We start from the raw sequence: 21,843 nt of genomic DNA, 5'->3' as shown, positions 1-21,843 counted from the left end.
ACTCAACAGGAAAAAAGCCATCGTGGTCAAGACCGGTCTGAGGCCGTCCCGAATCCTGACCATGGGTTCCTACCTCTTTTAGGCTCAAGACTTATTTAAAGTGAGTATGTTTTGTTCCTGTTTGGAGAGTGAATAGAGGGATATATATATATATATATATATATATATATAGCAACTCTTTTGTCAAGACCTTTCCCTTGTGAGGAGAGCAGCAAAGCTTGGCAGGTTCCATAATGACATAATGACCTGCACCCCCTCCCCATCTCCCCCCCCCCCCCCCCCCCCCCCCCCGCCACCCCTCCATCTCAACCCCATCACTCCCATGCCTGCCCGCTAAAAAAAGACAACTTCATTTCCTGTGTAATTTCATGAGAAGAATGTAATTTTCCCGGTGACGGCGGGATCGATTTAGCTACAGCGGGCTCCGTGTACGCTTAACAGAGCTGGGTGTTTAGCAGCTGAGTTCACCACCCATTCGGATGCCCTGCGTTTCCACAGTCATCCAGCCATTACGTCTGTTTGGTTTATCTTTTTTTCTGGTAAAAACAAAAAAATAACATGTTTACAGGCCCTTGATTTATTTTGCTTTGCTGTGAGTTGCTATGTGCCGGCTCATTGGTCTTTACTGGTGGGGGGCTGGGTGGGAGGGAGGTGTTGCTGCAATAGCAATTTTTGCACAATCTAGGTGTAATATGGAAAGCATAGAGAGACATAAGTCGGTTTTGGAGGATTCACATGCTGTCTGTGCTCTGCAAAGTGAAAGATGGGGGGGGGGGCGGTTCCAGAAATAGCAGGAGGCATGGCAGCATAAGCATCAGCATTCATGAATGTCCTCATCTAATGGAAGAAAATACACCTCCAGTGACTCCAAAACAGCTTCTAGAACAAGGATTCTTAAATCTAGGCCGCAAGGCCGGTCGTAAGGCTGGTTTTCATTCAGTCCCCCCAATCAGGACGGACTTACACCTGAGACTCCAGGCCAGTTCAGTCTCTGGCCAATCAGCGGAATTAATCAACCGATGGACCGTCAGGTAGAAAAGAAAACCAGCCGAGCAGGCCAGATCTGAGCAAACCCTGTGGTAGAGCGATGTTACGACGCCGTAGTTTGTTTGCATGTACTACCCGATTCTTTTTCAGTAATTTACATCGCTTTTTTTAGCTTCAAAAAATGTTCCAAGGCCGCTGTGCTCAAGGAAACTGTGGCAAGGACTCTGCGTCACAATCAGTTAAGTGCACAACTACAGTAAAACCACAATTAGAAATCCAATCAATCGAAGTTGTAAAGTTTCCTCCATAGATCCAGTGGATACCCTCATATCCGCACCACCCTTTGGGTCACATCTTAAGTCTCAAAAACTGACCAAAACGTTTATTTTCAATCATTTGCTCTATCGCTTATTTGTCACAAAACATCTATGGATTATCTCGTAAGTGTGTACAGCTGTTGTCCTCCCAGGTTATTCTCACCAAATAAATTGCTAATAACAACAAGACTTCCTGGTTCAATGTACAGTAAACTCTACATTACTCTCTTATCAATTGTTTTGTCCTTTAACCCTTTAAAGGTTAAATGAACATTCTAATGCTCATGTAACAATCACTGCTGTCAACTGAAAGCAATGGAGTTCTAGAACACTGACTTAGAATAAAGGGAAAAAAAGCATTCTAAAAAAGAACTGCTCTTCAAAGGGTTAATTTTGAAGGAGGCGCTGACGAACCTCTGCAGCCCTTGTTCCAGCACAGACAGTTTGCTCATCAGATAAGCAGCTCAGTTCTGATAAAATCTCTCTCTGTGTAACTGGGGTAGCTGAAGGAGTTCTGACTGGCAGCCTCATCATGTTTTATAAATACGCACACACGGACACACGCAGTTTCTGTTTTAAAAGAAGAGGCCCCGGTACTGTCAGTGCCCCGTCTGTGGATAGAGGTAAAGGGATCGTCAACTAACTCTGATGGCACATGGTCTGGCCTTTCTGAAATCTTACATTACATTAAATTACATTACAGGCATTTAGTAGAGACTCTTATCCAGAGCGACTTACGCAACTTTTACATAGCATTTACGTTGCATCCGTTTGCACAGCTGGATACATACTAAAGCAATGCAGGCTAAGTATTTAACTCAATGGCAGGGGAATCGAACCTATGACCTTCCATTGGGACCCCCCACAGGCTCTGGCACCTGGTGAGTTCGCCACCGGCTGAACGGCACAGGCCGTCCCCACGCGGGTCACCCAGCTCGTCTCCAAGCAGAAAGACCCCGGGTCTCTCATCCAAGTATTAACTAAAGCCCGCACCTCCCCAGCATCTGTCCTCTGACAGGAGAAGGGTACAGTGCGGTATGGCCGCCGGCACGTGAACTTTGACCGCAGATTTAACCGGAGTTTTTAACGGTTGTAATTATGACCGCAATCCACAATCCACAAAACCACAATCACCTGAGGGCTGAATGACATGCAGAGGCCTTTGAAAACCCTTTGTGTAAAATAAAAAATGAAGCTGCACTTGTTTTTCTCCCTCTCGGGCCAGTCAGCACAAGAGTGCAACTTTGAAAAATATTGATTTCATTTAGCATCTCACTCTGTCTCTTTCTCTCTGCGTTTCTCTCTCTATCATTCTCTCTCTTTGTAATTTCTTGGGGGTTTTTGTTTCATACTTATTTGAAGAAAAAATCAATACGACAATCAATCTTCTATAACGCTTCCCGTCCGAGCTGCAGAAAATGTGTTATCCTGTGATTAACATTGCTGTCACAACCTGTGAGAATTAAAATGGGCATGGCCTGAGGCCTATTGGTGTCAGTTATCTAACAATTTGTTTTATTCTCTGCAAAAATGTGTCCCATTTCACAATGGTCTTGTATCTGTCACATATGAGTTCTCAATAATCATAAAGGAAGCCATTATTTTACACTCGGCTTATTTCACAGGATACCTTCAACAGCCCTTTTATTTATAACCTGTGTAAAATTTTATCACTGAATGTGTTTTTTTTTTTGTCAAATAGAGTGCCTGCACATGCCATTAAACACGTGCGAAGCCGGCGTAATAAAAAAAGCATGACTAAAATAAGGGATACAGCGCAGTACACTGCAATTCCTAACGGGATGTCTCTGTCAAAGCTATACAAGCTTAAGTCGACCAGCAAGCGCGTTTCCCCCTGTACAACTGGCAGAAGAATCTGATGAATCTAATGCAGCCTGGCTAATATCCCTAAAGCCGTTAATTGCACATCTGTTCTGTCTCTCTCTCTCTCTCTCTCTCTCTCTCTCTCTCTCTCTTTCTTTCTCCCTTTTTTTCTTGCTCTTTCTTTCAATTCAGTGGTTCCTTATTGGCAGGACAACCACAGTGTTGCCCAAGTATCGACAGAACATCTGAATGGCGTACAGCATGACACCCCTCTGTCTCTCAGATTCAAATTCAGGTTGCTCTATTGGCAGGAAATACATATGTAAATATTGCCGAAGTATCATAAATCAATTGAAATACATAGGTACAGTGAAATACTAATAACAGTGCACATCCTGAAGACAAAAACAACACAAAAACAATAACCTCTCTCTTTCTCTCTCTCTCATTACAGTCTCTGTCTTTTCAGACAGTCTGCTCTCCATTGTTTACCTCTTTGTGTTTTTCTCTGTACCTCCTACCACCTACGATTTAATAAGGTTACATTTTAAAACGTGTTGCTGGCCTCTTTGTTTCTTATCCCACCAGCAATTTTCCTTTGTGAAATTACTTTCAGGTAAACCTCTTTTTTTTTCTTTTTGCCTGTTGCGTTTTGCAGACTATATGAAAGAACACATAAATAATAGATGGAAAAACTACAAAAAAAAAATGTTATTTTGTGCGTATTGAAACAAACATTCTCTCTCCTTCATGGTTGCAATGCTGAGAGATCAGCGTATGAAATGCATTTTTCATTTGGCTGTTGTGTTTTCTGAAAGTCCAGAACGAACCAATGTGCCTATGCAAACGAGCTGTGGACACGGGAAATTTATACCCAGACTTCCTGTTGTTGATTCATGCCACGCTGACTAATTTAAATGAATACTTTAATTTAAATACCAACCAGATACGCATTGATCCTCATTTTTATAATGGTTTAGTTTCTGACTGAGAAAGGAAATATTGATTTGTATAGTTCAGCTGTGGCACAGCATTAAACATTTTCATTTGCAGTTTAAATAAGCGGCGCATTCAATGGCTTTGCAATCGAATCCAATTTCAATGCAAAGCTTCTCCTTATTTCTCTCTTTCTCGCTCTCTCTTTCATTCCCTGAGCTCTCTCTTCTGTCTTTCTCTCTTGCCTCTCTTTCATCTCTCAGAACATTGTTTTCAGTTATTTGGTGAACGTCCCAGGTTGCGTTCATGTTCAGTGTTTTTTATGGGCTGAGCCACAAGTTTGAAGGTGGGGTTCTCCAAAAGGTGTTTTTGTTTTCGGGGCAAGCACTCAATGGAGAACAGGCAGCGCTGTAATTTAAACAATTGTTTTTTGGGGGGAAAGTGAAACCAGCTATTTGTAGGACCTGCAAGGGAGCGGAATAGCGAGGGTCTAGGGACTGTACAGCGTAGCTGAAAATACGGATAATTTCCCAGCTGAAGGTTTAGTTTGCTTTTTCCTTTTTTCAGCTGTATTTTTATTTGTTTCTCCACGCTGGTATGGTTCTGCTGGGTTTGTCGGTTTTGTGTTCGGTCGACTCACAGTGGAATATGTAAATAGCTGCTATTCCACCATGCCCTCGGTTTAATACAATGTAAATAAAGAACCTTCAAAAATCAAGTATCGCCTTCTCTCTCTCTCTCTCTCTCTCTCCTTCTCCCCTCTCTCTACGTCTCTCTCTCTCTCTCTCTCTCTCTCTCTTGTTTCCTCCCTCTCTCCCTCTCTCGGTGTAATTATTTGTAAGTGTGTGCTGAAGGCCTGGAGGTTGAGAGCCCCCTTTGCACTCTCAGTGTTTACAGTCTCCACTGGGAGAGGAGTGCACTCAATGGCCATCGACCAGAGAGGAAAGGGTCCCTCGTCTTGTACCGGCCCCCCCTTCCTGACAGTGATGACAACCCCCCCCACCCCAACCCTAAGTGCACTACGCATGGATGTTCTACATCTACTTATCACTAATTTCCTCAACAAACAATGAGCGTCATCTCCTTTCTTCCCTCCAAAACTTTCATCCAAGCAGTGTCATGAAGATGGGCGACGTAGTGAGTTCTGCATTGCAAGTTCGGCATTACATATATCTCTCTTTCACCTGAAAGAGAGATATATGTCTTTGTAGCGGCTCATGTCGTCCACCTGGCACCGTCAGAAAATAAACGCGAAATATATTCATCCCTTTCCTGGCGTTCTGTTCGGCAGTCGAAGGGAGCGATAACTAATATTCACGCGAGGAACCTTTTCGCTTCTTCCTGCCACTACACAAATTGGCAGTCATATTCCGTTGCACGTTCTAGCAGGGAGAGGGTTTTTAAAATTCGAATGCGCGCACGCTTAGTGCCCAGCCTGCTTTCCTCGCCGTGCCTCGGACTCGCAGCGATCTAATGAAGCGTGCGTGCATTCAACATGTCGGCAGTTTTCCCCACGCGCACCTTCGCAACCCCCCCCCAAAACTACTTTGAATTCTGTTTTCGGGGGAAAATGAGGGCGCTGCCCTCTGAAGATAACCGGAGGTCATTGGGAACGGCAGCAAAATGGAAACAGGACCGAGGAGCGCTTTTTTAAAATTCATGCTGTGTTTGCGCCTGACGCGGCTCCCTCCCATAACGAAAGACAAGACAATGCAAAACCGATAAGATTTATTGGACTTATTTTCATTGTTTTAGAGTGCTTCGCACAAAGGTGCCCTCTACCTTTCTCATTCTCTGTTTTTTTTTGTTTCGTTTTGTGCGTGTGTGTGTGTGTGTGTGTGTGTGTGCGTGTGTGACTGACCTTATCTCCTACTCTCTTCTTGCATTTTGCGGGGTGCAGAGGTGTTTTTAATCCTAACCGAAATTGTTCTCTGTTGAGTTTAAACTCTTGTGGGGTTGCTTTTTTTTCTGACTGTGGTTGTTCTTCCAAGGTTGCCAGGGTGATTTACGGTTACATTTTGGCATTTAGAAGACCCTCTAATCCAGACTGATTTACACGGATCATATTTTTATATATATAATCTGTTCATACAGCAGGATATTTTACTGAAACCGAACAGGACTCAGAACCTTGCTCAAGGGCACGACTGCAGCACTCCAGATGGGATTTGAACCTATAATCTTTGAGTTATGAGCCCAGTGCCCTAACCATTACATTTAACCGTTACATTACACTGGCATCTTATGGAAAAGGCTGAGAAAGGGCCTGACTGGTTTTTTTAAACCAGCTAGTCGTCAAAGATTCCCAAATGTGCTTAGTGTTCTGTTCAGGAGTCTGTCGGAAACTGCCTGTTTTATTGAGGTGACAGGGGTTTGGGGGGGGGGGATATTTTTTATTTTATTTTATTTTTTTGAAGAAGGAAAAAATAAGATACGCAGAAAAGGCAGTCAGCATTTAAATCAACTCTGTCAGAGTGCGTATTACACTGAGGGAGAAACCCTTAGACCCTCGTGCAGCCTACTCATGTAAACACGTCAGGGTTGGTTTAACACCGTGCGTTTCGCTGCGTTCGCTCTGGTCCAGCGTCGGGCTGGGAGGAAGGCAGCCACGTCCTCGATATGCAGATCGCATCACAGGTGAGTCGGGCAGACGGGTGCGAAAGGTGAGAAACATCTTGAGGCAGAAGGGGAGGGAGAAGGGCGGGAGAGAGACATTTGCAATCTCCATTTGCAGGCGAGTGGAGGAGAGGGGAGAAGTCACAGTACATGAACGTGTTTTTGTTCTGTATGGTTCTTATAGTTTTTATTCTTTCCTTCTTTCTTTCTTTTGGCAGTAGACTGCGCCGAGGAAGACTAGCAGCACCTCCCAGTTTGTCTCCGTCCCACTGTTAAGCGGGGGCGGCTGTGGTTTCGGCGTGTCTCAAGGAGGGCACGACCTTCTCCCACCTCGCTTTCTCACGGGCGCGGAGTTTGCGTTCCCCCCCGCCCCCACCACCACGAGAGCGTCCTCTGATCGAACCGTGGAGGAGGCTCCGTGTTCGACGGCCCCGGCGACGGTGAGCTCGGCGAGAACGCGCAGCTGCCTTCGGAGACGCGGGGAGGCGCGCGGAGACGTTCGCCGCAGACTCCGACGTTCGCCTCTGACGAAGCGGCGAATCCCGGCAGTTCGGTGGCGGCCTGGTCTTTAGCTCCACCGAGCCAATCGTATCTCTTGTCGTGAGATCAAGTGGTTGCGAACTGCAGTTCGCTTGTGCCGGGCGTGCAACGGGGGGGGTTCTGGAGATAGTGATGTGTACCCCACCACCCCCCCCCACCCCCACCCAGATGAATGTCGCCCTAGGTGACGACCTACAGTATGCCACCTATGCCTAAAATCTTCCCTGGTTGCAAGGACACACTATACTGTTACTCAGACCCAGACTCAATTTAACCGCCCTGTTACACTTATTAATACTTAAAATAATTACTTTTCTTTGTCTTACGCAGTCTTTTATTGTTCTTAACAGAAGGTGTGTTTTCTGAAGGTGCTTCTTGTGATGAGAAGAAGTATAAAAAGTATTCCTTTTCTGGAATTCTTCTGCAGTTTTTTGTATTTGTTTCAGCAATTTGTTTTGGCACTGACAGTCAGGTCAGCTGCTGTCATAAATCTCCCCACAAAAAAAATAATAATAATAATTTCAGCCTGACAGGGAAGTCTGAATTTAATTCAGTGGTTTGAGAGTATCCAGTAACACGTCCATGGTTCACATCAACTGCAGTCAACAGCGCAGTGCAATTAGAGTGGTCTGCTCAAGAGCATATTAAGCTCTGTCTTCTGCTATCTTTCAGGCTGAGAAGATTCTAGAAAAAACATTATTCTCTTTCTTTGAGCAGTAACAAAGTGTTAACAGATGCAAAACAACGTGTTTTTAATTTATTTCCACTGGTTAATTAGAATGTTTCCGCGTTGAAAGACCAATTTGTGCTCAGGCCGTTAGTCGATCTTGATTTTAATTGACGGTGGCTATTTTCGACGACGCTTAGCCTCATTAAGAGCCTTGTGTTGTCAGGCTGTTTGTTTATGATGACACGTCGGTCGTGTAAATGATCTGGAGACGTTGGGAATCGCGCTCGCAGATGTGGAATTTGACCTGAAACCCACGGCGCTTCTCTGCGAACATGTCTGTCGAATGTTCAAGGCTACCTGCTCGCCGAATTCAAGTGAGAGATGAGAGATGCAGTCAATTAAATGTGTTTTTCTTTGCTGTTTCCCTCCTGACGGTTTGCATAGTTACAGTGATAATTTTTCAAAATTTAATTTGCCAGCATCATTCAAGAGACCAGTGTTTCCCCGGTAACCTCCTGGTGTGCAAACCAATTTATTCTGGTGTCACTCAAGCTTGCAGATGGACAAATGTTCTCTATACGAAGCATGTGCACGCAAGTATGAGCCATAACGGAAAGAGAGAAGCCCAGAGGTCATAGCGCTCATGAAGTTTGTGTCTAACGGAGCAGTAGTTATTCTTATTCATTATAGTTAGTCTCATTCTTACGGTAAACCAATCTGATCTCCTCCATAGTCACTTCTGCAGCTTTTAATAGGTGCTAACATATAATGGCTCCTTTAAAAAGCTTGTTGTGTGTGTGGAAATGGGAATAATAACCAAACCTCTCCCTCTTTCATATCCTTAACAAAGGAGGTGACACTCCTGTTCACTCCCTCTAAGGAGGAAGAATTTTTTTCATACAGATACCGCGGCATGCTTTTGGGGGAGTCGACAAGAAAAACCTGCTTATTGCTTTTTCAGTTTTCACAGCATTATTACACTACGGTCTGCCAAATTTAGTCCCTTCCCACTCCATTAACAAATGTAATGAGACTGTAGCAGGTGAATAACATTTAATGAGCATCCAGGATAGCAGGCCTCTCCTTTTCCTTCATTAAACACATCAGAAAGAAACACACAAACATACACACACATGCTACGACAGACACACACACACACACGCACACACACACACACACACACACACACACACACATGTACACACACACACAGGCACACACACACACACACACACACACACACGTACACACACACACAGGCATCACACACACACGACACACACACACCACACACACACACACACACAGCACACACACACACACACACACACACGTACACAACACACAGGCATACACACACACAGGCAACAACACACGTACACACACCACAGCATACACCACACGCACACACACACACACAGGCACACACACACACGTACACACACACTCTCACAGTCACACGACCCCATTTTCCAGCACAATCCCTCATTCCTCCTACGGCCTTGTTAGATTTTAATTGAAATCCCTTGAACCTGGGAGGTATATGTTGAGCTTTCCCTTGCTGAAAAAGCATTTTAATTAGCACATTCGCTCACAGCTCTCCTCGTTACTGCATTCGACTCCAGGACATTGAGAATGACCGGCAATTTATGCAAAATACACATATTTTTAGCTACGTAGTTGTACCAGAAAGAACACATGGCATGAGCAATTTTCAATGAGAGAGAAAGAACACAGAGTACTCTGAGTTAATGTGTATTGGGATTTTTAAAAATTGTTAACATATTTGATAATGGGTACCCAATTATGAGTTCATCATGCATTTTGCTAATGTATAAATAAGCATGTAACTCATACATTAACCAATGTATTTGTTTACTGCTAAATACATTTCATGCTTAATTAATGTATTTGTATCATTAATTCATGTCAACAACTGAATTAGTTTATGTCAACTCATGTGACCTGATTGTAAAGCGTTACCTTCATTTAAACGCATATTATAGTACATAGCATTCATCTTTACTGAGACCTTACCTATGAATATTGTTTTTGAGTTCTGTTGTCAGCTAGGCTCTGTTGTTGTACCACTGAGCAGGGGACCCCTCCTGAATTACCCCAGTAACACAATCCAGTTCTGTGAATGGACGGTGTGTAGAAACGTAATCCGCACGAGTCCTTCTGAAAAAAGCAGCACCTGCTTTTACAGGAGCCAGAATGGAACTCGACAGAGCTCTGTATAGAGCAGTGTTACCTCGCAGCAAAGTGCTTGCGTGGCCAAAATGGAGATTTGACACAGCCCGCACTACCTGTGTTCACTAATGCGGGTGGCGCGGTTGTGCTAAATTCCTTAACTCGTGCTCTAGTTAAACCACGTCGATGCGTGTTAACTCCTCCCACTGCCTCCAGGGAGAGCCAATCAGACACGTCGGCTGCCGCGATGCTTCTTCATCTGTGGCCTGTCGCTGTGTGTGCAGTGTGCAGAGCAGCATTACCATGCTTTACAGGCATTTAGCAGACGCTCTCATCCAAAGCGACTTACAAAACTTTAGACCATAATATACAAATATAGATCTCCCCTTTTGCTTCTCATTGACCCGGAAACAGTGGCTCACAGCTACAAAAGCCAACCGAAACACAGCAAGCCCAAGGTGTTTGTTAGCACAGTAATTTTGCGTTTTGAAACAGTTAAAACAATGTAAAAACTTATGAAAGACAGAACAAATACAGGCATTTAGCAGACACTCTTATTCAAAGTGACTTACACAACATTTCACATAGCATTTACACTGCATCCATTCATAGAGCTGGATATATACTGCCGCAAAGCAGGTTAAGTACCTTGCTCAAGGGTACAACGGCAGTGTCCTACCCAGGAATTGGGCAGTTCCTTACCCAGTAAGGATTGAACACAGCCAAGCTACTTGTGTTCACTAATGGAGGACTTGGATTAGTGAAAGAGGAGACATTAGGGAACGAGCAGGAGGGAACGTAGGTAGATGGGAGAACAGTCACACAGGTCTACAGCATGCAGGCACCATGGTTGTGAACACCAGGAGGCCAGAAGAACAAAGACAAAAAAAAAAAAACTTTTCTTTTCATCACGGCCAAGACTCTAACCTCTGAATTGTGCCTATATTTGCCCTTATCCTCCCAAGCTATCACCACCACATTAGCAGCTCTGCAGGTAGTTAACACACAACGCCCGTGGATCTTCAGGCGATATATTAGTTTGTGATGCCGCCCATTCCAGTTTCGCTCTACAACTTCACGCTGTGCCAGCTGTGATGTGGGATCCTTGTGATGCTTCAGAATAGTTATCTTAGCCTGGCAAGGGAAGGTAGACTTACCTTATTGCCCTGGAGGTCTACAGACGCAAAGATAAAAACTATTTTAGGAAAAAAATAGAGAAAGAAAATAAAACAGGACAAATCGTTTAAAAAGGTTCCGAAGAAAGGTTTCAATCTATCACAAAAAGAAAGCAATGAAAAACATTTTCCTCCTCTTCAGACAGACAGGTTGGCGGGCAGGCAGACAGGCAGACATACAGACAGACAGACACTATAGATAGACGGATGGATGGATGGATGGATAGCCACTCCTCCGCAAAGAGGAGGGAGGAGTGGCTGTTTGCTTAAATCCTTCCAGTTGTGTTCTCACAAACAGGCATTAAAATTCACCCCACCCCCACCCCCCCCCCAAGAACTATGTAGTTTTCGTTGTCTCCACATAATTAGTATCCATTAAGACGGGGTGTAAACAGGAGGACGGGGGGCACCAGCACCACCCCCTCTAATCTGTCCCTGAGGCCCCCAAAAACCATTTCAGCAATGAGTGGAAAATCAGATGAGTGAATAAACAAATGCATTTTTTTACAAGTTTAGGGCTTGTTTAGAACAACTACATCAAAAGAGCTGTTGTTGTTTTTTTGTTTTGTTTTTTTTGTTTTTTTTTTAAATCTTTTTTTTTTACCTTGGCCAGAAATTGAGAAAATTAAAAAGCAAAAAAGGGTGAAGTATATTCTCCCCCAATGATAATTTGTTGGTTTGCTTCATTCCTGTGATATTATTTTGTTCACAATATTATTGGGCTGTTCAAAATCGGTGGCAGTGACAGTACTCCAAGAGGTCTGCGGATGTCAATCAACATCAGAATCCGAAAGATCGCTGTGGGAATGATCTCACTCCTTTCCCATCAGATGTGAATGAGCTGTAACAGAGTCCGGCAAACACATCAGAAAGCCAATCTTGCGCCTGGAAATTGTGCGATTCTCCTTATTTTATAAACATGGTTTCCCTCAGTCTCTCCCGCATTTAACATCATAGTTTACATCGGGGGGGGGGGGGGGGGCTGCTTTCCGAGGCTCCCTGGCGACACATCTCAGCGATGGGACATTGCAGAATTCTCCCCTCCCCCCCCCATCCTCCTCACTGCACCCCGCACTCAACACTGCCCATTGCCCCTCCTGAGCCCCCACAACCCAGCTCTGTCGTCTCAACATCAACCGCCCCCCCCCCGCCGATTGAGCTGGTCTGTCTTTAGAGTCAGAGTTTTTACAGCCAGCGACGTGGCCTGCTGTTGTGCGCTGCTACGCATTTCACAGATTCATTTTCTTCAATTAAGCAATTTTTTTCTCTGCGTCTCATCTGGATGTCCTCAACAACATAGTCTTATCTTATCAAATGTCATCATCTCCAGGACATCTACTGCCAATCTCAACCCTTCCTCTCGAAGCATAAAAACCAAAGTGCAGAAGGGCACGCGAACGTGTAATGAAAGAAACAGGCCAAACAGCCCATTCAGGCCCTTCTCTCTGTGCACAATGAGCAGAATCATACATGATTACAAAAGGCCATTCCGTCCATCTAGGCTCTTCTTTTAGCACATAATGGGAAGATTACATGCATGATTACATACATACATGATTACAACACTACAGCCATTTAGACCGTCTGTACCACTGCTTTACCAGTAGCCATCATCTGAAGGAGCTGTGGTCAGCGGGGTCACACAATGGCAGGATATTTCCCACAATCCCTCACTCCTTCTAAATGCACAGGCATGTCTTTGGCAGGGGACACGTCCCACGCAATACTGGGCAATTCCCCCAGATTTGTCCCCTGCAATAATCAGTGAATCCCTGACTCTTTTTGGGTCTTCAGCCGTAATCGTAATCCCCTCTCTCTCTCTCTGTCTCTTTCTCTCTCTCTCTCTCTCTCTCTACCTTTCGCTATCTCCCACTTAGATGCACGATCGCATCACCCCCCCCCCCCACCCCGTTCTTCACCAAAGCGGTGTAAGGCCAGTTAAAAGCCATATGCTGCAGGAGCACGGCACATTTCCCAGGGTTAAATATACACAAACGTCCAATGAACAGTTTTTTTTTTACAGGAGCCCTCTGAAGACAATGCGCGCCCCTTTAGAGTTAACGATATTCTGAGAAGCGACGGAGAGCAGTGAAGGGGCCTGCGTGGGAGGGGGCGAGGTGCCCTCGTGTACCTGGCAAACTTTGAAGCGCATAAATACTTTCTCTGTTTTTTCGCGCACGAGCCAAGTTCAGGGTGGCACAAGGTTAGGAGACAGAAATTTTGAAAACAGGGAGAGAAAAAAAATAAGAATGTCTAATCTTGGACCTTTGGTTATCTCCTGTGTGTACTCCCCTTCAGGGTCTTTTTCTGAAAACACAACAGACGAGGCATGCTTTAGGACACTGCTCAGCTCCTGCTACCCCCCCTCTGTTACTCCTCCAGGAATAAGCCCCCCAGGATACAACCTCTCCGCGTCGCTGTGACGGAGAGCAGGCCGCTAAAATAAAGGATGGGTGGCCCTTTCGCTCCGCCCGATCTCACTCCTCCATCTCGCTCCGTCGACCTCCTCCATCCTCCCGATCTCCCTCGCTCCTCCATCTCGCCATCTCACTCCTCCATCTCGCTCCGCCCAATCTCACTCCTCCATCTCGCTCCGCCCATCTCACTCCTCCATCTCGCTCCGCCCATCTCACTCCTCCATCTCACTCCTCCCATCTCACTCCTCCATCTCGCTCCGCCCGATCTCACTCCTCCATCTCGCTCCTCCCCATCTCACTCCTCCGATCTCACTCTCCATCTCGCTCCGCCATCTCACTCCTCCATCTCGCTCCTCCATCTCACTCCTCCATCTCGCTCCCCATCTCACTCCTCCATCTCCTCCTCCCATCTCACTCCTCCATCTCGCTCCGCCCGATCTCACTCCTCCATCTCACTCCTCCATCTCGCTCTCATCTCACTCCTCCATCTCGCTCCGCCCGATCTCACTCCTCCATCTCGCTCCGCCCGATCTCACTCCTCCATCTCGCTCCGCCCGATCTCACTCCTCCATCTCGCTCCTCCCATCTCACTCCTCCATCTCGCTCCGCCCGATCTCACTCCTCCATCTCACTCCTCCCGATCTCACTCCTCCATCTCGCTCCGCCCGATCTCACTCCTCCATCTCGCTCCTCCCCATCTCACTCCTCCCGATCTCACTCCTCCATCTCGCTCCGCCCGATCTCACTCCTCCATCTCGCTCCTCCCATCTCACTCCTCCATCTCGCTCCGCCCGATCTCACTCCTCCATCTCACTCCTCCATCTCGCTCCTCCATCTCACTCCTCCATCTCGCTCCGCCCGATCTCACTCCTCCATCTCGCTCCGCCCGATCTCACTCCTCCATCTCGCTCCGCCCGATCTCACTCCTCCATCTCGCTCCTCCCAATCTCACTCCTCCATCTCGCTGTGGCCTGCTGACTAACTGTACATCACTGAAGATTTTCTTTCTAAACCACATTTCTAAAGCACAGTCAAATGGTCAGTGTTAAATCAACTCTTACAGAGTACATGAGTCCAATAGGGACCATATGTACTCTGTAAAAGTTGATATAACACTAAACACTTTACAGTGAGCAAATTAACCATGGACATTTTGGTGTTTGTGGATAGGTATGGGCAGTACCTGTCCGCAGGTATCATGCCCCTATTGGACTCATATGTACTCTGTAAGGGTTTAAATTAACACTGGACATTTTGGTATGTATGGATAGGTATGGGAAATACTTGTCTGCAAGTACCATGCCACACATTCAGTCAAAAGTTTGAAATACATTAAAACAGTGTCTCAATGGAAATATTCTTTCATCATAGACCATTAAACATGACAAACAATTACACACTTACCAAATACCAAAACACATTCATGTTAAAACCAACAAACCCCATCAATGTAATCTTGGTAGATATAACACTAATGTGGCTAGCAGTCCAGTAGACCTTAGGCCTGTGGTCAGAAGGTCATATGTTCAGATCCCATATATCCTACCCTTTGATGAAGACACACACAGTTTGTAATTGTTTTTTAAAAGAATTTTCTAGATATTGTATAATTATATCAAATGAAAAATCCAAAGCCATACAAGTAGATGACATATAAAATATACGCTAACTAGAGTACTTGAGGTATAAGAGTCTGTTGCAGGGCACCTAACTCAGAGAAATATGAAGAGGAAAATGAACTGTGCAATGTTACCATGCTTCAAATGGCCATGTTGACTGTTAGTGTTTGGTTCTGGGTGGGTCTGATTCATTTTTAACCAGGTATTGATGCAAACTGATGCCAGACTCAGGCCCAGGGTTTTCTTCGTTGCATCCGTAACCTGTGGGCCTTCGTTTAGCAGTAGAGAGTCCTTGCCCGTGTGGGAGGTACTATTTTTTGTTTTGTTTTGTTTTGTTTTGTTTTTTTGGAGGATGGGGGTGGGGCGGGGGGGAGGCAGTGTGGTGTAATGTTAAGGGAACTCGTGTCGTGTGTAACTAGAATGTGTCAGTGTGTGTAATGTTAAGGAACTGGGCTGTCAGTGTGGTGTAACGTTAAGGGAACTGGGCGTGTCAGTGTGGTGTAACGTTAAGGGAACTGGGCGTGTCAGTGTGGTGTAACGTTAAGGGAACTGGGCGTGTCAGTGTGGTGTAACGTTAAGGGAACTGGGCGTGTCAGTGTGGTGTAACGTTAAGGGAACTGGGCGTGTCAGTGTGGTGTAACGTTAAGGGAACTGGGCGTGTCAGTGTGGTGTAACGTTAAGGGAACTGGGCGTGTCAGTGTGGTGTAATGTTAAGGGAACTGGGCCAGTAACTGAAAGGTTGGAGGCCTGCATGGCAGGCTGAGGACACAGGCATTGTACCCTAGAGCACTTAACCGAAGCTGCTTTTGTGACACATCTGACTGTATAAATGCAGTGTATATAAAAATCCAGGATGTGTAAATTGCTCTGGGTGAGTGTCTGCCAAATGCCCAAATGTAAATGTAAATATTCCACCACATCTTGGGAGCCTTTTAAAATAGTTTTTCCTTCTTGAGCATATGTCCAACTCCTTTTTTGCACTTCTTCTGGGCTGTGCGTTACTTCGAAAGGGGGACTGACTATGAGGTGAGTGGTGAGAGAGGTTGGGACAGCAGAAAAGAGAGAGAGACAGAGAGAGAGAGAAAGAGGGAGATATGTCACATGTCATTTCTCTGAGCTTTAAGCCAACCATACGCATTGCTTTGTTTTCACCATCCTCTGATGATTAGATTTTTAAATATTTTTGTAACCATGGCAACCGCAGTACTAATGCTAATACACACTCTTTTCCTTTCTCTCCATCTCTTTCTCTCCCATGCCCTTTCTCCTTGTCATTCTCTCTCCTACTTTCACTCACTTTCACTCCTGTCACTTTCTCTCCCTGTTATTCTCTCTGTCTCTCCCCCCACTCTCTTCTCTCTCTCTCTCTCTCTTTTATTCTTTCTCTCTCTTTTTCTCAATGGAAGCAGTGGATATCTCGCTATCCCTGTGTGATTGCTCCACACCTCCTTGTGAGCGATTAGCACCAGGAATCTTGATTGCCCCTGACCGATGCTGCTGTTGGTTTCGAATGAAGGTAGTATTCATTGCTCGCAGTGTGAAAGTGCACTGTGTGTTATTATTATTATTCACCCGTCCGTCAAAATCTTTTTTCTTTCCACTCCTTGTGAGTCGTGAAAATGTTATGGTCTTGAAATTTTGTGAGAGCACAAAGACCTCCTCAAAATGCTTTTTAAAAATGTTACCTATAACATATTTATGACAAGGAAAATTGTGGTTGAGGGGGTGATAAAATAGGAAGGAAAGAAAAAAAATGTGGCCGCAACTTTTTTAAATTAATCTCAAAGTACAACCTAACTGGACCTTGCTGCAATATTGTTAAAAAAAATGTTTTTTGGTGTATTTATTATTTTATTTTTGCCTTTTTGCTTTTTCGGGGAATGGAGGGTGGCCGGTTAATTGTAACAACAGGTGAGCCTTGTCTACATCCAAGCTGTGGCCCAAAAATAAACGCCTAACGTCAAGATTCGAAACAAAACCAGCAGACTGCATTTTTACGAACAATGGAAACCTACTGGTTCAAAGTGTGTCACACACCTGCTCATAGCATGAAGCTAGAAATCATCAAGATAATTGATTCTGTTCAGTCTAGATACCTGGAGGCCAACAGCACAGCTGGTTTTCTTTCATGTGTGACAGTTACTATAATTGACTGATTAATGTCACTGATTGGCCAGAGATTCAATTCACCTGGGTCTAAATCAGCACAGGAAGAGAATGGAAACCAGTTTCCTTCCAGTCTCTAGGATTTTAGTTTCCCTGTTTCATAGTACCTGCCTGTCATGCTTGAACCGAAAGAGTAAGATTGTTCTGAATATTAATTTTCGGTAATTAATTAAAAAATTAAAAATACATTTTTTATTAATTTTTTTTTTTTTTTTTTAATAGCTCTGGACAGAGTAAGCGTTGAAGCTTATCATTTTCTGTCTGGCTGTTATTTGCATTGTCATCAGTCAATGCACGAGAGCTGAAATGTAATTTATTTGCCCGTTGACTGTCTTTCCCAGTCTCTCACAAAAAAGAAGTCCTTGACCTCAAGAAATATTGAGGATAAATATAGATTAAATATGCTCATGTAACAGACTATCCAAACTACGCTTGATTCAGTGCGGCTGATCCCACACAGCGAGAAGCTGGTCATTAGCAGTGATGGGCTGGACCTCAGGGATCTGGCTCACACACACGCGCACACACACACACATACACACACACACACACACACACACTGTGTGATGTACGGTGTGTGTGCCCTGAGCAAATCTTTGGCTTGCAAAGCATCGTTTGTCTGCTATGATTGACTTGCAGAGGGCTTTGTAAACACCCGATACCGCCGATGTCCTTCGAATACATATTTGCCACTTTGGGGGAGGGGGGGGCGGAGAGAAAGAGAAAGAAAAAGCAGCGGATCTCCACTGAATTGCAAAGAGCTTGCAGCAGACAGAGAGCTCCATGTTAAGAGATTTCAGACAGATTGAGTGCTGATATCTCTTTGGGAGGGGGGTTATGGGATTGATGTCCAACCTTTTTCTCTCATTAATGGCAGATTAAAAAGCCGAGGCTTCGTTTGTGGCTTGGGTAAGTAATAGCAGATACCCCTGGGGGTGGGGTAAAGGGGGCAAAGAGGAGAGGAACCACCTTAATTTCAGTCATACGGTTTTTCAAACCACCTCATGGAAGGGTCCTAGTGCCCCTCCATCTGGGAAGGCCACGCCCTTTGTCCTCGGTTGTTTTTCTTTCCTGCCCTCTGGTCATTAATTGAGGCCACGCCAGCCTAAGGAGCACCAATTCTGTTCACAAGCTCTGAGACAGTAAGGGAAAAACAACTGAATAAGAAAATAACTTATTTTTTAAATAATACCATTTTTGCTGTCTGGAGAAAATAATAGAAATGGCCATAGCATTTTACAGTTAAAGCATTCTTTTATAGCATAGTTGACATTCATGCTATTGACTTGTCACTGGCTTGCATTCAGTCAAAATTTCTCCTTAACTTTGGCCAGCACAAGCGTCACACTTGCACAGATGGTGGTGCCAGTGGCGGTGGTGGTGCTGGTGGTGGGGGGGAGGGGTGCACAGGGTAACCTTTTTCCAACAGCTGTGCCGACAAGAAATAACAATAATAAGAAAAGCTTGGTGGCACACTTGCTCCACTAAATGTCAAAAGCAAAAGAAATAAGTGTCAGAAGAAATGCCAAGGCCAAGGCTGTGTGCTCGTGAGGGAGCGCCTCTGTCTGGGAACGGCGGCTTATTTAGCCGCGCGTTTGAGTCCCAAGTCTCAGCGCTCTGGGGCGTTTTTTTTGGCGCCATTACGAATAAAATTAGAATGCCGCTGCACCGGGTGGCATGGCAACAACAACAAAAAAAAACGTTACAAGTCTGCCGTCGTCCGGGTGGATATTCAACAGCTACCAGTTGCTCATTAGTGAACATCCATCAAACCTTCCTTCTTTTCTTTCCTTCTTTCTTTCTTTCTTTCTTCCCTCCTCTTCTCCTCTGCCAGTGAAACATGAGGCTGCGGCCATGACCGTCCGAGGCGCGTTGTTTTCGGTGCGTCCTGTTCACTCTCAGCGGGCTGCTTCAGAGGAAGGTTGCCACCCCCACAGATCAAAGATGATGCGAGTGAAGGGGACCATTAACAATCTTGCCATTAATGCGTTCTTCAAAGTCATCTCTGAATTTAATGGGAGCCCGGGGGGGGGGGGGGGGCTTCACAAAGAGCCCCGAAGGAGGGGTGGATCTACCGCACGCCGTCATCAGCCCACTGATCAGCGATTGGGGAGCAGTGATTGGTTAACGTGAATCTGTGATTGATAGCACAATGGTCCGTCATTGCCTTCATGAGGCCTCAGTGTCACATCACTACCTGTCAATCATTAAACAGAAATGATTCTGTTTAAGACATTTCCAAACTGTTTTTACATTTGTTGGAAAGAAATATTTCAAATAATTTCAACGGTTTAAAGCTTGTGAATCTGACTGCAGGCTTTTCTGCAGATGAGGGTAGTGTGGGGAACATGATATTCTACATTACATATTTTCACCAAAAGGTCCAAGACTTTCAGTGAAATATTGACCTGCCAAATATTTAATAAACTCTAGTATTTCTTGCAATGCAGACGCTGAAACTTGCACTGACGTGGTATAAATTTTTCATTAATGAAGTGCAATACATGAATCAAAGCCTACTTCTGCTCTTGGGTCCATATAACACAGGGGAAACTTAAAGCAAGACTTCACCTTTGTTAGTAATGCATAGTTCCTCAGACCCCTTTAAGAGATTGATGATGCTTAATAGCATCAGCGCACCCTTTTTCATACTTGAATCGCCTTCATTGTGCATGTTAATGCATCACTTTAAGTTTTATTGAACATCCTGAAATTATGACGAATAAGCCTCCGTCCTCCACATTGGCATTTGGGAACAATTGCGAATGAACGTCTTTTGATTAACATAAAAAGAAAAAGTAATCATTCCTTTGAGAATTATTCTTTTTTTGGCCAATCTCACGGTCCTCGCTGCTCGCGGCATCAGGTTCCGCAGAACTGAGTGTTCCTGTGCAGCCCGCGGCTCCTTTGTGCCCCGTCCCGAGTCCCTCTCTAAGAGACAGGAGACAGGCGGAGGGCGGGTCTCAGCGTACCAACGATTTTCACGGCTGGAGGCTCTCCCCAATCCCACAATGCATCGGCTCACGGTTTTTGAAACGTACGTTTAACCCCGGCGCGAAGCAGTCAGGGCCGCTCCGAGGATGACAAGACTGTCGCTCGTCACAGGAGCAGCGGGCCTTAATAGCCCCCGCACCCCCCCTCTCCCCCCATCCTCCCCCTCTTCCCCCCTCCCCCCTCCCCCTCCCCCGCCCGTCTGGCTGCTAACCATCGCAGAAAGAGCGCGTTAATCCGAACCCCAGCGACCCCCGGCCCGCCTGTGTCACGCCCATTTAGGCACCGCTTTCCGCCAACTCTGACGGCGGGTTTTATGCCAGGCAGTGTGAGTTGGGGCGGGGGCGGGGGCGGGGGCGGGGGATAGCTGAGCCGAAGCAGCTCCTGGCAGAGATTACAGCCAGATTTAGAAACTCATGTACGGGGAATAATATAACCCCCCTCTCCCCTAATAAACCTCAGCCTTGTCACACCCCTCCTCATCGCCTTCTCTGACTATAAATGCCTTCTGAGTCGGGTATAAATTATATCAGGGGAAGAAGATGCGTCGACTGGAGAAATGACCTGAGATCATGGGTGTGTTAGGGCAGAGTATTTTGTTAAAAAAATAACTTTTCTCTCCCATGCCCTTTCCCTCCCTCCTACTCGTCCCCCCCCCATTTTAAATAAAGGCATTGAAATGCTGATCACGGCCCAAACAGTGCCAGTCATTGCACGTCTAGCCTCAGACCCATTAGCAGAATGTGGGTTGCATAAACGCCCATTCGCCGGTGGAAACCTGCCCCCCCCCCTCCTCCCCACAGCCTCTGCAGATTGAGATGCTGTCAGACACAGTGTGGGGGCGATAGGGGTGGGAGGGGGGGCTGGTATTTCATCAACCACAGAAGGCTGACTGCCACATCCAGCTGGCACCCGTCCCCAGTCCCGGAGGTGGAGATCCTGTCGTCCTTGGAATGAGGGTATTCTGGGGGCGGGCCCAGGGACAGAGAGAGATTTTGGGGTGAGGGCAGGGGAGGGGGGAGGGGGTAAACAGGAGGAGAGAAACAAATCATAACATTGAATTGTATCCTGAAATTGGACGCCAAATTCTATGCTTACGTACTGATTGCAAATTGCCACTATCTTTTGTCTGTGCAGAGTGGTTATGCAGAGTGACAGGCAGGATCAAGAGAGGGCAGCTGTCCAGCTGTTTTTCCTGATTGGCCCCGCCCCCTTTTCTCCCAGCATCCTCGATTACAGACATTTTAACACTGATGTGCTGTAACAGCCCGATTTGTCTCGTCAGGCGGACTGTGATGTCACAGTAGAAGAAGACAATGAGTTCTGGAATGGAAGTGGCATATGTGAAGGTAATAATCCATGGCAACGCTAACATCATTATGATTAGTGGAC

The sequence above is a fragment of the Anguilla rostrata genome, chromosome 2, assembly GCF_018555375.3.
Source record: "Anguilla rostrata isolate EN2019 chromosome 2, ASM1855537v3, whole genome shotgun sequence".
Classification (NCBI taxonomy): domain Eukaryota; kingdom Metazoa; phylum Chordata; class Actinopteri; order Anguilliformes; family Anguillidae; genus Anguilla; species Anguilla rostrata.
The sequence above is the reverse complement of the archived record's forward strand: the minus strand, read 5'-3'. Positions refer to the sequence as shown.